Consider the following 18562-nt stretch of genomic DNA (forward strand, 5'->3'; position numbering starts at 1 on the left):
CACTCCCACCATGACCCCAGAGCCTCCACCAGACATTTCCATAACTGCTGTCTATCCTCACCTCTCACAGACTGTGTTAGCCAGGGCTCTCATCCATGCCGCTCCTGAGGTGAGACGTCAAATCCCTCAGTTCAGCTTTTTCTCTCCTCTCTTTGTCCAGTGACATTAGGAGCAATCAGCCAATCTCAAGATATTCATTAGTTTTCCAAAAATGTTACAGTGCCCTATACATAGTCACCCAGCTCTTTGCCTTTCAAATGGTTGATTAGGAGCATCTAATGGTGATATTTTGTGTATCTCTAGTGCCATGGCCTGCCATGGACTATCAGTCCTCTCTTTACTACTGGAAATAGAGTCATTAGCATCTTTAAATCTAATCAGATTGAAGAACCAATTCCAGAAACCCAAGAACCAACTCAGGAAACTCACATGTTTAAACTATGTTCCTCTAGAACTACTCTTGGTACCAAAATCTGTATTAGTCAGGGTTCTGCAAGCTGGAGACCTGAAAGCCAGTGGTTTAGTTCCAGTCTGAGTGTGAAGGCCTAAGAACGGGTAGAGCCAATGGTATAGGTTCCAGTCTGAAGGCAGGAGAAGACCAGTGCCCAGTTCAAGCAGTCAGGCAGGCAGAGTTCCCCATCACTCAGCCTTTTGGTTGTATTCAGGTCTTCAGTGAATGAATGGGGCCCACTCACCTTAAGAAGGGCAATCTACTTTACTCAGTGCACCCATGCACATGTTAATCTCATCCAGAAATACTCCCACACACAGCTCAGAAGAATAGCCAAATGTCTGTCACTCCATGTCCCAAACAAAATAAAGTATCCATCTGTATTAGTCTGCTCTCATGCTGCTAATAAAGACATACTTGAGACTGGGTAATTTATAAAGAAAAGAGGTTTAACATACTCACAGTTCCACATGGCTGGTGAGCCCTCACATTCATGGCAGAAGGCGAAGGAAAAGCAAAGGCACATCTTACATGGTGGCAGTTAAGGGAGATTTTGCAGGGGAACTCCTATTTATAAAACCATCAGATCTTGTGAGACTTATTCCCTACCACAAGAACAGTATGGGGTAAACTGCCCCCATGATTCAATTATCTCCACCTGGGCCTGCCCGTGACACATGGGGATTATTACAATTCAAGGTGAGATTTGGGTGGGTACACAGCCAAATCAGATCACCATCACACATATCTGACATAACAGAGAAGGGTGCTGAGCCCTCCAGGGTTCTTAATTGTAAACAATAGACACCATTCCCTGATGATTTAATCAGGGAAGAGTTTTTTTTTTTTTTTTTTTTTTTAAAGATATTGGGCATGTTGAGGGCTTGGGAAGTAAAAGCAAAACTTACATAATTGAAGTTAAAAGACATTCCATATTGTATTAAATGCTACCAACAAAAGACTTATAACCAGTATATATTTAAAATTTCTACAAATCAATAAGAAAAAAAGCTACAGAATGAGACTCTGTCTCAAAAAAAGAGCCCACAAATTGAGGTGGACTAACACTACACAAGTTTATTTCTTGTCTTGCGAAGTCCACTGTGAAATCCACTTTTCAGGACAATAAGTCCTTCTCAGAAGCTTAGAGATAGAGTTGCTTCCATGGGGCAGTAAGGAATGATTGAGTTGGAGGTTCTTACACCGGTGATTAGATGTTTCACTTCTACCTACAACCCATTAGTCAAAACTAGTCGCAGAACCTTTGATTAGCTGTGCAGTGGGGTTGGAGCAGTGTAATCCTTACCTGTATCTGTGGGGAGAGGAGAACTGGATATGGGAGAGCACAAGGAATCTGCACCGTGGTAGGCAAAGGACATATGCAGGCAGTTCATGAAAGTAAATTCTAGGATTCAGGATAGGTCGATATGGTTTGGCTCTGTGTCCCAACCCAAATCTCATGTTGAATTGTAATTCCCATTATTGGAGGTGGGACCTGGTGGAAGGTGATTGGATCATGAGGATGGTTTCTAATGGTTTAGCATCGTCCCCCTAATGCTGTCTCATGATAGAGTTCTGACGAGATCTGGTTGTTTGAAAGTGTGTAGCACCTCTCTCTTCACTTTTTTTCTCTCTCCTGCTGCCATGTGAAGACATGCTCACTTTCCCTTTGCCTTCCGCTATGATTGTAAGTTTCCCAAGGCCTCGCCAGCTATGCCTCCTGTACAGACTGTAGAACTGTGAGTCAACTAAAACCTATTTTCTTTATAAATTACCCAGTCTCAGTTATGTCTTTATAGCGGTGTGAGAACAGACTAATAAACACGTGATAAGACACTCAACAGATATTGCACATCCATCAAATTGGCAAATAAAAATAATTATTGATGCTAAAATCAAACATTGGCAAGGATGAGGACCTGCAATGGAAAACCTCTTGCACCGTTAGAGCATAAATTGGTACAATCACATTTGAGAGCAATTTGGCCAAATTTAGAGGAGATTATACTTCAACTTTGCAATTCCACTTCTAGGTACGTGCACCATTGGAACAAGAATGGACATCACAACATTGTTTATAGCAGCAAAAACTGGTGGCTACCCAAACAATATTCACCAAAAGGAAGATAGATAAGTAATTTATGGTCTACACACATGGTGGAAGCCTGGGATATAACATCATAGATAAATTGTAACAAATACGATTTCATAACAACAAAAAAGCAAGTCACAGCAGATGTATGCAGTATCATATAATTTATATGATAATTAAAATATAGAAAATAGTGCTATAAATTTTTCTTATGTTTATATCCTATTATCCTTATTGCTTTCAGGTGTATAAATACTGCTATCTACTCCTAATCCTAGAGTTTTAAATTTCAATGGTTATATTTTTTATTCCTAGAATTTCTATTTAGTTCACTTAAGCATCTGGGTGGTCATTTTTTATGGTCTTTTGTTATTTTCCAAGATATTTTCAACTTCCCCTTTTCTATTCCTTTAAATATTAGATACATATGCATGTATGCATATATGTATATATAATATATAGTCTACATTTGATCATCTTAATATCTAAGGACTTTGGGGTAGAGAAGAGTTGTCTATTTCTGCTGTTTCTTTCAGTTTCTGCTGACTCTCTTTCATGGTATATTACTTCCTCACATTGCTGTTAGTTTTTATAGCTTTCTCTTGTTTGACTGAGCTTAATTTTAGGACTAAGGGACCTCATTGGAATGCATTTCTTCGGAAAGGTTTTGCGTTTTCTTCTGCTAGGTACTCAAAGGCAGTGTCAAACTAGCAACTCTAATTCCTCAGCTTCAAATTTTATGTACCACATAAGTAGAATACACTCAAACCCTACTCTTGCATTAGGATAAGATAGTAGTTACAACTTCTTGGGGAAGATATATTTGAGGGAGAGAGTTTGTTTTGGGTGCCCCTCCCCTCACACCTGCAAGCCTAAATGGAGACAAATACATTATCATTTTCCTTTGCTAGAACTGGGATTTTTCCCATCTAACCCAATCTTTCATTCCAGGTACAGCTCCTTAAGATTCTTGACTTTACTAAGCAGAGGCCTCAGTTTTCTATAGGCCCAAGGCCCTGGCTCCCTGCCTTGACCTTTCTCCCCTCTCTCCCTCCTCTTCTTTCTTTTTGTCGTCCTTTTTCTGTTTCCTCCTTTTCCTCCTTTTTCTTTGTAGGAAGTGCCCTCAAGACAGCCTGGATTTTAGTTCCTCTCACCACTCTTGTTTGCTGCTTTCATTTTGCTCTCAACCCCTGTGGATTTCCCTTGTTCATGAGGTCACCTATTTATTGAAAACCTTCTTTGTTCTAAGTGTTTTATAATAGGTGGGGAGCAGTTTTAGAATATCTGCTTTCCAAATTATCTGGAGCAGAAGTTGCTCGTGTGTGTGTGTGTGTGTGTGTGCCTGCGCGTGCTTGTGTATGTGTATGTATATATATACATATATAAAATATTAAATTTTATATATTAGAAACATGTCTGTGCACAATTAATATCATATTCAGCGTAGAAGTTACTTCTGGAAGGCAGAAAAGAAAGAAAATTTCTCTGATGGCCAGTGATGATGAGCATTTCTTCACGTGTTTTTTGGCTGCATATCTGTCTTCTTTTGAGAAGTGTCTGTTCATGTCCTTTGCCCACTTTTTGATGGGGTTGTTTGTTTTTTTCTTGTAAATTTGTTTGAGTTCATTGTAGATTCTGGATATTAGCCCTTTGTCAGATGAGTAGGTTGCAAAAATTTTCTCCCATTCTGTAGGTTGCCTGTTCACTCTGATGGTAGTTTCTTTTGCTGTGCAGAAGCTCTTTAGTTTAATTAGATCCCATTTGTCAATTTTGGCTTTTGTTGCCATTGCTTTTGGTGTTTTAGACATGAAGTCCTTGCCCAAACCACAGTGAGATACCATCTCACACCAGTTAGAATGGCCATCATTAAAAAATCAGGAAACAACAGGTGCTGGAGAGGATGTGGAGAAATAGGAACACTTTTGCACTGTTGGTGGGACTGTAAACTAGTTCAACCATTGTGGAAGTCAGTGTGGCGATTCCTCAGGGATCTAGAACTAGAAATACCATTTGACCCAGCCATCCCATTACTGGATATATACCCAAAGGACTATAAATCATGCTGCTATAAAGACACATGCACACGTATGTTTATTGCAGCACTATTCACAATAGCAAAGACTTGGAACCAACCCAAATGTCCAACAACGATAGACTGGATTAAGAAAATGTGGCACATATACACCATGGAATACTATGCAGCCATAAAAAATGATGAGTTCATGTCCTTTGTAGGGACATGGATGAAACTGGAAAACATCATTCTCAGTAAACTATCGCAAGGACAAAAAATCAAACACCGCACGTTCTCACTCATAGGTGGGAATTGAACAATGAGAACTCATGGACACAGGAAGGGGAACATCACACTCCGGGGACTGTTGTGGGGTGGGGGGAGGGGGGAGGGACAGCATTAGGAGATATACCTAATGCTAAATGAGGAGTTAATGGGTGCAGGAAATCAACATGGCACATGGATACATATGTAACAAACCTGCACATTGTGCACATGTACCCTAAAACCTAAAGTATAATAAAAAAAAAAAGAAAGAAAATTAAGGAGGGATACATAGTGGCTTCAAAATTATCTGTAATATTTTATTTCTTACTAAAAATCTTAAGCAAATACAGAAAAATGCTAAGATTTTTATCAACATGGATTGTTGTGAACCTGGCATATATTTTATTATCTCAGTACTTGATGGTATCTTGAAAATATTTTGTAAGTGGGAGAAGAAAGGGAGGATGAAAGTGAGGGAGGATGGGCGGGAGGGACAGGAGCAGGGGAGCCTGGACAGCACCCACAGTAATGCCCAGAATGATGCTCCACAGTCAGCCCATGAGCTTGGGAGGACCCCCCTGCCACCACCAGACCCTGGGCCCTAGATACCCCCTTGGCCACCACTGTCCCCAGAAACTCAATGCTGGCCCCAATACAGTTGCCACCCATTACCAGAATAGAGCCTCCACAGTTCCAGAGTCTGTGTCCTCATCTCCCTACTGCATTCAGATTCACCCATTGGCAGAGCCCCAGTTACACCCACCACTCTAGACACAAGAGAGGCTGGGAAAGGTGGCACCTTGCATTTTTTACCGTCTATATCGAGAGGCTGTTTCTGCCTCATAAAAGTGGGGGATTTCTCAAGCAGGAGATCCTCAAGTGGAGGATTTCAAAAAACAGCCAGCCAAAAATTAAGAGCCAAATGCCAGTCATGGCTATAAAGACTGAACCCTTTCTGCAAGATCCTGGGTGTTGGTTAGACCCTGCACTGACCCCTTTGCATACAGCATCTCCTTCATTCTGCCCCCTCTGCCCACCCCAACCCCTTGCTCCTGGAGGGGCCGATGTTCTCACTCTGACTGTATGAGTGACAAAGGGCTAGACTTGCTCCCTGCCACCAGATAAACCAGAAGCCATGCAAAGATCAGAATTCAGATCTCCTTTACTCCAAGTTGTTATTTCTGAAAAATTTCCAGACAAAATCAAAGACAGCCATGTGCCATATATGCGTCCATCTCTTCTGTTGGTTCGCCACTACCAACAGACGTGTCTCTTTCTAGTGCATGCTTCATCTTTGCTGTAAGGAAAAGGTAAAGAAAAGGTGGTCTTTTCCTTTGTTGTGTTGCAGCAAAATCATCTGATAGAGTATTTGGTTTTAATAAAGCCAACAAGGTAACCAACAGCCCCGGATATTGTATGGAATAGAGAGCTACATAGGAGTAGGCATTTTCCGAAAGCCAGCTCTCATGTGGGAGGTGGCTTCAGACACTGTGATGGTAAGGAAAAATGTCTTATTTGAGACTCTGAGGCCTCTTCAGATCATTCTGAGTAAACATCGACTGCAACAGCACACAAATGAGATAGGCTAAAGGTCTTCTGTTCATGAGTATAAATAAGAAAAAAAGCAGGGCCAGGGTGCGGATGCACCTACACAGAGCATGCGTTTTGATGCCACAGACACGGAGTGTATGCTAAGCATTGAGCCTTCCTCAGACCATCTGGCTGACTGTGTCTGCAAGGCCCAGAAATTGGTCCCATTTTCTCAAAATTAAAATTCAATAAGAGGCATCTTTCATTTCAATCTCCTGCCTTTGTGTAGCAGATACAATACTCTGGTGACAAATGCAGGTGAATTGAATTTTGTTTTTCCCATAATAGCTGCATCGAGCAGCAAACTAATGTATTAGTTATCAGAGATGAAAATAAGCATAATGCCTGATCCTGAACTTGAAATTGCATAACTGCAGCAAAATGCCTTTTGATTGAATTGCACATTTGTTTTCCTTTTCTCTTTCCTTTCTTCTTTCTGTTAAATCTTCATTCATCTGTTATGATCACAGCTTATTAAGGGCTGCTTAGGAGCACACAAAAATGAGAGAGCTCTCATTTCATGCATCATGACGCTCACCCTCAGGCTCTTAAACACTCACCCTGAAGACTTTGGTATTTGTCTCCTCCAAATCTGGACTCTAGCACATGTATTGGCCTAATTCATTGTTTAATGCACATATTCAGAGCCTATGTATCTAATCAGGGAAGTGGGGGCTTTTGTCTGGTGAGCAGGGCACAATACTGAAAATAGATGCCATTTGGCCCCTTACTATGTGCCTGGGATTTTACATATATTATCTGTCATCCTCATCTCATCTCAGGAAGGGAGCTATTAACCCAATTTAACCTATTATGAAACAGGGTCTTCAGGAGTATGATAAAGTGGGTAGAATGGACAGAGAAAGAGTGATAAATAGTAAATCCTGAAACTGGGCCCAAGAACATGGTGGGTGGCATTGTCATTTAGAACTGGGAGACCAGGAGATAAATGGGCTTAGTGGGTTTAATGTGGGATCAAAGGGTTGGCTTGAGAATCTTTGGATTTGAGATGCCAAGTGGAAGAGTTGCTTACACAGTTCGTGAATTTAAGGTTGGAGCAGTTCAGAGAGAGATGAGCACTTGGGCTAGCCTTGGAATCAGCATACGTCAGTAACTCCGTCAGTATCAGCTTGCTGGCAAGTAGCTGGGCTGAGATTCTCCATTCTTTCCATGCTGCCTCTCCAGACTGCCATGGCTGCAAAGCACTGTTCTCTTCCTTGTATCCTACTACTGAGCCCAGAGAGTGCGAGTGACGTTCCATCACCCATGCCTGGACCTTCAGGATTGAAAATATTCTGGATTTTATAACCAAGTAAGAACTTCCTATATTCATCAATGCAACACATGCACTTCTGCATCTCCTTTTGTCCCCACCTAAATGCAATAGAAGATTGAAGTGAGAATTCCCATGTGAGAGAAAGTCACTTTTCTTTACCTTAAATCAGAATTATCATAAAAACCACCATTGCATCACATCACCCAGAGCTCTGATTCTTCTCCTGGTTCCCAGGAGCATTCTTGGTCTTCTACCTACAGAGTCAGACTCTAAAATTTGGTGCTCAGAATGCTGTTTAATCTCCTTTCCTTTGATTTCTGTCCAAACCAGCTCAATTCGGAAAACATTTATTGAAAATGTATATGTGTCCAGTCTGATGGGGAGAAACAGGAATGTATGATCATTATCTAAAACCAAGATCAAATGCACGATTTATCCAAGAACCTAACTTTGGGGTGATTTTATTGACATGACAATTCAAAGAGGGCCACATGAAATCACTTGTAGATACACATTAAATATACTACCTTCAGGGAAACTGACTACATGAGCCTGTAATTGTCAATAAATGTGGATTTTAGTAATATCTGTGGTTTCCAGTTACCATGTGTATATTTCGTGGCCTGTAACAGTCAAGGCGACTTATTCTTAGGGGAGAAGCAAGATGTCTAACTGTGAGCCATTGTAGAAGGATAGAATTAAGAGTAGAAATGAAGTCAAAGCCTGAGAATGCGGCATTTAAAGAAGACCGTTTATTAAAAATCTGTTATGCAAAAGGCTGTGTTAATGAAGCAGGGACGATAAGGATGGCTTATTGTCCTCTAGCTATTCACAGACTAATAGTGGACTGATAACCTGTTCACCAGCAATTTTAATATAATTCAGTAATTTTAACGCACAATGACATGGTGGGCGTGTCCAATTCCACTGCTGAGTGGGGAAATTGGGACAGACTTTGTGACAGGGGTGTCATTTGAACTAGGTCTAGGGTGGTAAAATTTGGATGTGAGAAAGTGGATTTAGAGAGCCTTGCACGTAGAGAGGACAGCAATAGAAGTGGCTTGGAGATAAGAAATCAGGGCCAGGTCACAGGAAGAATAAGGAACATAATTTGACCCTACAGGACAGAGGTTCATGACCACTAAGATTAAAAAGGAAGTATGAAAAACAGCCAAGGGGTTGTATGAATGTGAGGCAGTGGCGGAGGCTGGAATTTATCCTTTGGCAATAGAGAGCTATTAGAGGTTCCTTGAGCAGAGAGAGAAATTGTGTGACAGCTGTGTGTGGCACAGACTGCAGGGTGGGGCATTTTGGGCCACCATCCGGTCCGGAGAATACTTTTTCTTACAAAGGTGACAGGATATCACAAACGCTTGGGTCCATATAAACCTGTAAACAAAAACAAAAACAAAAAACTCAGGGGCTTAAACTTTGTAAAAATACTTGTTCCTCCCACATATTCTCTGAATTCTCTCTCTGTCTCCACGCCAAATGACTCGTCAGACTGTCAAAAGAATCCAATCGTGTCATCCTTGGCTCTACTATCTTCAATGGCTATTATCTGCCTTTAGAACAAAAGCTAAATTGAGTGTGAAATTTAAGGTTTGTGCCAATCTGGCCTCACCTTCCCTAACTCAGGGCTCCCACCAGACCACCCCAGCAGCTCCTGAGTCCACATGCCCTTGGCATTCCAGTCTCTGCTTATACTATTGGAGGCTTTTTGTTTCTGTGTCTGACTCAGGGCTCCTTCATCCTTCCAATGCACATGGGCCTCTGTTGCATTTGCTCAGCAGGCCTCTTTCGGACCCACAACAACTTGAGTTCTTATCTTTGCACTGCCAGGGACCAACACCGTGAAGAGATGATGTTCTCATATCCAGCACTGGCTTCCCTAGCAGGTGCATATGCAGGAGGCACAGACTCCCCCCAGGCCATCACAAGAGCATCCTAGACCTCTGGCTTCTCTCAGGACTCCTATTTAACTTGGCAGGAGCTGAGGCTGAACTCTAGGGCTTTTCAGCTGAGTGTCTATGAACAGGAAATCTAAAGGAAACTGACTTTCAACAGTTGAGATGACAAACAATTCTGGGTTATTTCTAATTGAGGTGACCATTGGCCTCTCTTTCTCAGATTTTCCAGGGAAAAGGATTCATAAGCTTACACGATCTGGGTGCTGGGCTCATGTAACTGCGTAGGTAGAGGGAGCCTGCCAAGAGACACTAAGTGCATCTAACAAAATACTAATTAGCCTCCAACCTGGGTTCCAGAACCATCACTAAAAAGGTTTGGTAAATGGAAACAGAACAGCTCACCCCATCTCCCTAAAAACACAGCCACATGCCAATCTTCCATTTATTTTCATTTTCGCCCCATTTGTATCATTCACCTGCTCCATGCCAGACGCCACTTAGGTGCTATACCTCTGTTAGCTCTTTGAATCCACTGAATGCACCAGTGAGTCCTGAATCTTCCCTGGACATAACAGTTCCTGTCTAAAGACTTGAAATCTGACTCCATTCCTTCCCTGTAGAGAAAAGACATGGAGATCCATTGAGCATTGGCAATGCACAGAAAGGGGTAGAGGTTCAAATAACAGATGTGCAAAAATTATGGGTCAAATGCTCACTCTGCCTGTGAAGATTGAGTTCATTTTACAAAATCCTTAGATCAGCCAGGCCAGACCTGGGTCTGGATCCTTTCCCTATAATACCTCCTCCTTTTGTCCCCAGCCATCCCTACCACCTTGCATCCTTGCAGCCACTCTGAAAGGTTGATGTCACCATGACCACTTTTAGAGCAAAAGGGATGGAAAGTCACAGAAATTTGCCCCAAAACACAAGTTTAATAAATGCCAGAGCTGTCATTCAACCCCAAATATGTGCAGTCAGATGCCAAGTCCAGCCATAATAAAAGGGAGATTTTGCAGGCTGGGAAAACATGGGCTTCCTTCCTCATCCTGTACCCTACTAATTATGTGACCCTGGATAAGCTCGTTTACCCCTGTGAGCCCCAAGTCTCAAATTCCAAATGCAGTGGCCTGCGCACAGGTTTGTTGAGAGGCTGAAAGGGACTAACACTTGGCTGGTGCATTGCATGCCTCTAGGAGCCTTACCTGCTGTTTTTACTGCTTTCATAATTTCATAATTTATTTTGACTTATTTACTTTTAGAGCCAAGATCTCACTCTGTCACTCAGGCTGGAGTGCAGTGGCACGGTCACAGCTCACTGTAGCCTCTAACTCCTGGGCTTAAGCGATCTTCCTGCCTCAGCCTCTCGAGTATCTGGGACCATAGGTGCATGACATCATAGCTGGCTATTGCTTTTAACAGGACTGTTTAATTCCTCTTTTGGGCCTTGCTGAGATTCTGGGGTGCAGGAGGCACAGGAGCAACTTTTTCCTCTCATCATAAGAAGATGGCTGTGATATTAATTTGTTTTCTCACTTCATCATAAGTGTGGATGCCAAGACTGAAACTTGTTACCCGCCATGCGCTGCTGCACAGCCAGCTGCTGGTGAGTCCCAGGCCTCCCAGCTGGCTTCGAGCAGGCTGGCAATCACCGAAACAGGGTCTATGGAGTCTCCTGGGCTTGTGCTTCCAGAAAGACTTCCAGCCCAGGGGCACCCATTGGGGCTTCTGCCTAACTTCCCATTGGCTGTTGAGTTGGGAAAAAGTTTCCACGTATTGGAAGGCAGTTCTAATATTCCTCTCTGGGCTTTCTCTGTCTCCAATTGCTAATGCATGCTGTTCTCGGTGCACAATTGTCTTGCTTCATCAAAATTTAATATTTAGGAAAAGGAATATCTTCTTCCTTTTGCTAAGTGTGAACTGAAAAAACTCATATTGGATTTTGATCAATAACATAGGATCTTAACAGTTTTCTCATCAGTTTCCTTTTCTTTGAGGCTGGTAAGTGGACACTGCCCCAAAGCCTTCCCTGGGAAGGGGGTTGGGGGGGTGACATGATCCACACTGATGTCAGCAACATGGACCCTTGTAGGTTTGGAGTCAGAAAGAGCAGGATTCAATCCCAGGTTCAGTTGATGTGTGGCTTTGGCAAATCACATACTTATGCCTCTCAGCTTCCACATCTGGAAATGGAAACAGCAATGCCTCCATTCACCCATGCATAGGTGCTAGCTATGGGATGGCTGGGCTATAATTATTACCACAGAAAAGTGCCTCATTTTGTGTCTTCTTTTTTAATTATTATAAAATATACATACACAAAACTTACCATTTCAGCCATTTTGAAGTGACCTTTTAAAATTCAGTGGTATTAAGTACATTCACAATGTTGTGTAGCTGTCACCACCATCCATCTCCAAGACATTTTCATCTTCCCAAACTGAAACCCTGCACCCATTAAACATTAACTCTCTACTGTCCCTGGTAACCCCTGTTCTACTTTCTGTCTCTATTAATTTTACTCTTCTAGGTACCTTCCATAAGTGGACTCATACAACATTTGTTTTGCTTAGCTTATTTCACTTAGCACAATGTCTTCCAGGTTCACCCATGTTGTTGCACGTGTCAGTATTTCATTCCTTTTTAAGGTTGAATAATATTCCATTGTATGGATATATTTTGAATATATGAATAGATAAACATTTTCTTTATTCATTCATCCATCAATGGATATTTGAGTTGTTTCCACCTTTTGGTTATTGTGAATAATGCTGCTATGTACATGGGTGTAAAAATATCTGCTCGAGTCCCTGCTCTCAATTCTTTTTCATATATACCCAGAATTGGGATTGCTGTATCATATGGCAATTCTATGTTTAACTTTTTGAGGAATTGTCATACTGTTTTCCATATCGGTCGCACAATTTTACATTCCCACCAGTTGTGCACAAAAGTTCCAATTTCTCCACATCCTTGCAGACATTTATTTTCTGTTTTTTTTTAAATAATAATCATGCCAATGGATGTGAAGTAGTATCTCACTGTGACTTTGATTTGCATTTCTCTAACAATTGGTGATGTTGAACATCTTTTCATGTGCTTATTGACCATTTGTATACAGTCATGCATTGCTTGAGATGGGGATGCTTTCTGGGAAATGTGTTGTCAGGCAATTTTGTTGCTGTGCAAATATCACAGAATGCACTTCCCAAATCTAGATGATATTGCCCACTACAGGGATAGGCTATGAGGTATAGCCTATTGCTTCTTGGCTATAAACCTTTACAGCTTCTTACTGTACTGAATACTGTAGGCAATTACAACACAATGGTAAATATTTATGTATCTAAACATATCTAAACAAAGATACAATAAAAATATGGTACAAAAGATTAAAAATGGTACACCTGAATATAGAGCTGTTACCCTGAATGGAGCTTGCAGGACTGGAAGTTGCTCTGGCTGAGTCAGTGAGTGAGTGGTGAGTGAATGTTAAATGCCTAGGACATTACTGTATACTACTGGAGACTTTATAGAATTTCTATAGAAATTTATTTTTAAAATGAAGTAATTGCACTATGATATTACAATAGCTATGACATCATAGCTGATAAGGTTTTTTTAGCTCCTTTATAATCTTATGGGATCACTGTTATATACATGACCATCATTATCCAAAACATTATTATACAGTGCATGGATGTATCTTCTTTGGAGAAAGGTCTATTCAACTTGTTTCATTCAGCTTCCCAAAGGAGAACGTGTACACCTCCCATAGCCATCATGGACTTCTAGATATCAGTGTTTCCCTGCTCCCAACTTGGCACCGGTCCTTTGATGTATGAAGCAAGCTCCTCCTGAGTGTTTGCTCTGCTGCAGACCCTGAGTAGTGTGCTGGGGACATTGAGATGGGGAGAATGAGGTGCTTGCCCTTAGGACAGCAGGAAATGCAGGCAGAGAAAAGTTCTATGAGAAAGATATATGTGATTCTAAGGGGCACAGAAGAGGGATCCTCTGACTGTATTGAGTGGTTAGAAAAAGTACCCAGGGAGGAGACACTAAGAGAAAAACAGAAAATGAGAAGAAAGGGACAGCAGCCATTTGGGACAGGGGGACAGCACTGCAGAAGCATGGGGGCAAGGGAAGCACATTTACTGTGGGAACCCAAGCCCAGAGATGCACAGTTACTTCCCACATGCATGAATGGCATTGTTTGACCTTGAAACCAGGACTTGTGCACCCTGGGTCAGAGTTGCACTGGACACAGAGTGGATTTCTATGCCACTAAATACTAATTAAGGGACTTATGTTCTGTGCCTAGCTATGCCCCCTTCAGCAGGACTCCTGCTATTGAGAGACCCCCAAGTGGAGGGCTCCCATCCCTTCTGGGCTGGAGGCTTATTCTGGAGACCAGAGGGTGAGGCGCTATGTGCTCAAGTGTGCCCCGTTACTGAGAGTCATGTGATGGGACCACAGAGGTGCCTGCAGCTGCTATCTCACGCATGTCTTTGCTCTTCACAGCAGCATCGCTGTGAAATGGATTCAGCACAGAGGTGTAGCTGCAGATGCTTCTCACCGTGGAAACCTGACTCTGGGGGAAGAAAGCTCAGATCGCATTCAGTTTACTGCATCCGTCTATCTCCCCCATCAACTCCTGGGATTCTAATACTTTGGGAAATCAAACAGATAAGTAGAGGGTCTGAAAGTACCCATGCATCTGATGTAGAATGGAACTCTAGCTCCTTCGGCTAAACTAATCAGGTCTCTGCTCTGAGCACAGGGTCAAGAGAGAATGGATGACTGAGGACTCCATCAAAGGCACCTGGTACAGCACCAGGGGAGCAGGTGTAAGCAGGAGATTGGGGTTGGCAGCTTCCTGGTGAGCCTAGGCACTCCTTGACATAATTGAGGGGTAGGTTCTTGGAGAACCTGCACAACCTAAATTTTGTATGCCCATGCTGGGCCCTGATCCATCACCCAGGCTCCTCCCTGCTGCAGGGATTTCCTTGGCTGAAGAGAGCTCCCTCATCAAGTCTCACCCTCTTTCTAGGGTGGCCACATTGTGGTTGATCACTGTGGGGGTCTAAAGCTCTATCCCTCTCACTCCAACTCAGACAGCCCTGATGCGTCATTCTGTCTCACGAATTCCCCATGGAGTTGGCTCAGGCTTCCATGGAGGCCACACTGCACCTCAGGTTCTCCCTCTGCCCTCTCCTGCCTCCTTCCCTTCCCTTATATGGGTGTTGATCCCAAGAGAATGCCCTTATAAGCTTATTAATCTCTGTCTCAGATTCTGCTTCCCAGAGGCCCAACCTGTAACAACACCCAAAGCAATTTTGCCATAAAAAAAGTCTTTTTAGGCCATTACCCTAAATGAAATAATTCAGAAACAGGAAGTCAAATACTGCATGTTTTCACTTATACATGGGAGCTAAACAAAGGGTACATGTGGACATACAGAGTGGAATAACAGACATTGGACACAGCAAAAGGTGGGAGGGGGTAAAGGGGATAAGGGTTGAAAAATTACCTATTGGGTACAGTGTTCACTATGTGGGCGATGGTTACACTAACAGCCCAGACTCTACCACTAGGCAGTATATGCATGTGAGAAATCTGCACTTGAACTCCATAAATCTTTTTTGTTTTGAGACAGAGTCTCAATCTGTCACTCAGGCTGGAGTGCAGTGGCACAATCTCAGCTCACTGCACCTCTGCCTCCTGGGTTCAAGCGATTCTCCTGCCTTAGCCTCCCGAGTAGCTGGGATTACACGTGCCCGCTGCCACACCTGGCTAATTTTTGTATTTTTAGTAGAGATGGCATTGTGCCATGTTCCCCAGGCTGGTCTCGAACTCCTGACCACAGGTGATCCTCCTGCCTCAGCCTCCCAAAGTGCTGGGATTAAAGGAGTGAGCCACCATGCTCAGCCCCCTAAATCATTTTTTTTTTAAGTTATGGTAAATGAGAGGACCAGGGGGAGTCATTCTTAAGTGGTCTATGTCTATAGCTCTCCTGGTCACATTTAAACATGGGGTAACTGAGGGGAGACAGGCAAAGAGTAACGGAGACGCATGGTGAATTTGTGAATAACCACAGGTGTGAGTAAGTGAAGTGACTTGGTGGTTCCCGCCAGGCTGTGTGCTCCCTGGGGGCTGAACCCATTTGCAGGGCATAATGCGGATTTTATGCCAGGCCTTCCCTGAACCACCACTCACAGGGCAGAAGCTCCTTTATCTGGCAATGAAGGATTTCATCTGTTTATCTGTTTCTTCTCTGCATCTGTCTCCATCCAGTTCTGAGGATCTTCAAAGGTCCCCTCTGACTACGTCGGAGAAGCTCCTCCTTTTGAAGCTGTTGTCCTTCTACCAAGTCTCTCCACCTTTTCCCTTGCTACTTTGTCCCTTGTATTAATTTGCTGGAGCTGCCATAAAGGAGCCCCATAGACTCAGTGGCTTAAACAATGGCAAGTTATTGTCCCACAGAGCCGGAAGCTGGAAGCCCAAATCCAGTTGTCCACAGGCTTGATTCCTTCTGAGGGTTGTGAGGGAAGGATCTGTTCTAAACTTGGCCTGTAGAGGGCCATTGTCTTAGTCCATTCCAGCTGCTATAACAAAATGCCATACACTGGGTGGCTTACAAACAACATAAATTTATTTCTTAGGGTTCTGGAGTCTGGTAAGTCCAACATCAAGGCACTGGCCGACTCAGAGTCTGGTGAGGGCCTGTTTTCTTGGTTCATAGACGGTGCCTTCTTGGTTCAAGTTGAAGATGTGCCATTTGCTGCCTGTGTGACTCTAGGCAAGGTGCTTAAACTGTCTCTTTCTTTTATTCTTCAGATGTAACATGAGAATAAAACTAATTAGGTATCTCTTTAGGATATGAATGTAATAATGAAATAATGCTTGCAAAATTGCCTAACAAGACCCTGGACACTAGGTAGGTGCTCAGCAAGTATTTGTTTTAAAAATACTGTTTTTGAACAATGCTCATCCCGGTTTGCTGTGACCCTAAACCCAGGCCAGCAGATGGGCCACCTTCTAGTGGTTGTGGCCTCTGTCAGGCCTCTGTCATAATCTCCTGATGGAAGATGTTACGACTGGCAGAGAGTCCTGGAAGCACAGCTACTGTTGGATGGTCTTGCAGCATAGATGTCATTCCAATAATTGGAGAAGATCACTGGACTTTTTCTAACTGGAGGGAACCTGAGAGGTGATAAACTCCACCCCCTCCATATCCAAGTGTGTTAGTTTTCTACTGCTGTTGAAACAACATACCAGAAAAGGAGTGGCTTAAAACAACACGGGTTTGTGATGCAGTTCTATAGGTGAGAAGTCTGACATGAGTCTCATTGGGCTAACATCAAGGTGTCACCATGGCTGGTTCCTTCCAGAGCCTGTATAGGATAATCTGTTTCCTTGCCTCTTCCAGCTTCTAAAGGCCACTCACATTCCTTGGCTCACAGCCCCTCCCTCCACCCTCAAAGCCAGCAATTTAGGGCTGAGAACTCATGTGTGGCCGTCCATCTGGGCTTCTTCTCCACTCCTTTGTGATGACATGGATCCCACCCAGATAATCCAGCATAATCTCCTGATCTCTGGATACTTAATCACATTTCCAGAGTCCGTTTTGACATGGAAGGTGACGTATTCACAATTTTTGAGGTTTAGAATGTGGACATCTTTGGGAAGCCATTGTGCTGCCTCCAGTGCCAGGTGGGGACCTTGAGGATCCGAGAGATCAGGGACTTGACCCACACCAAGGAGCAGCTGGTAGAGGCATCAGGACTTGATGCTTGGCTCAGGAAAAGAAGTACAAGATGGTGGAGACACAGGGAGGTAGGAATCAGAGATGATGACGGTGCTGAACAGCTCAGCATCTCACCCCCACTCCCTCTGTCTCAGTCATTTCCAGGATAAAAGGTTCCAGAGTTTGGTCCCAAAGTCAGAAACAAAGGAGGGAGCAGGAGATAAAATTATGACATCAAGGAAAAATAAACCGAACACTTCCTTCTGTTCTGTCGATGAGTCTGTGAATGATTAAACTTTCCTTGTTTTAAACTTTTGGAAATGACGAATTATCTGATCACTCAGATTAAGCCAGGAACCTACTGGAGATCACCTGCGGGCCTCAGATCCAGCAGGGCAGTTACATGCACCCAGGATACAGCTATAGGATGCAGGACCCACTGGCTCTGCAGACTCCACCTGCCCCAAGCCTGGGTGATCTGCTTGTATCCTGTCAGCAGGTGGGCAGACAGACAGTAGCTCTGTGGTTTGAGTTCTGGCTTTTCTGTTACAAAGACCCCACCTTTTGCACTGACGTTTTCTGTTCTCCTTAACTGCATGGAAACCATGAGCCTTTATCCCTGGGTCTCTCCTTGTCATGGGGCTGAAATGCCTACCCTACGGTAGGAAGATGTGATTCCAATCCCAGCTCTTCCTTTCACAGCTGCAGGTCCTCTGAGCAGGCGTCTCACTTCCCATGTGCTGCCTTAGCTTCTTCTTAATAAAATGGCATTGATGATAACTACCTCCTACAGCTGACGTGGGAATGAATGCCATGAGCACTAAATTAAATAAGGAAGCACAGTGCTAGGCACTTGGGAGGCAGTGGTGAATATTGGTTCTCCAGGAGCATCCAATTAGCCAAGAATAGTGTGATCAGAGGAGACAGACTGGAAGCTCGTTCTGTCACCTGAGCATGGTTGTGCCTACCTACTCAGGGTGGCTGTTATAATGTAATCTCCATCCCATCCTAAATTGCTCCATGGATTGCCAGTAGCAGCTGTTCAGAGGGCCTCCTAGGGGAAAAAGGCTGTGTGTGTGTGTGTGTGTGTGTGTGTGTGTGTGTGTGTGTGTCTGTGTGTGTGTGTGTTGGGAAGGCAAGTGTTAGGTATGGTGATATGAGCCTGGATAGCACTTCATACTCGTTTCTCCTCTGTAGATTTTTAATGCGTGTCAGCAT

Source organism: Nomascus leucogenys, chromosome 2 (assembly GCF_006542625.1).
Source record: "Nomascus leucogenys isolate Asia chromosome 2, Asia_NLE_v1, whole genome shotgun sequence".
Lineage (NCBI taxonomy): Eukaryota > Metazoa > Chordata > Mammalia > Primates > Hylobatidae > Nomascus > Nomascus leucogenys.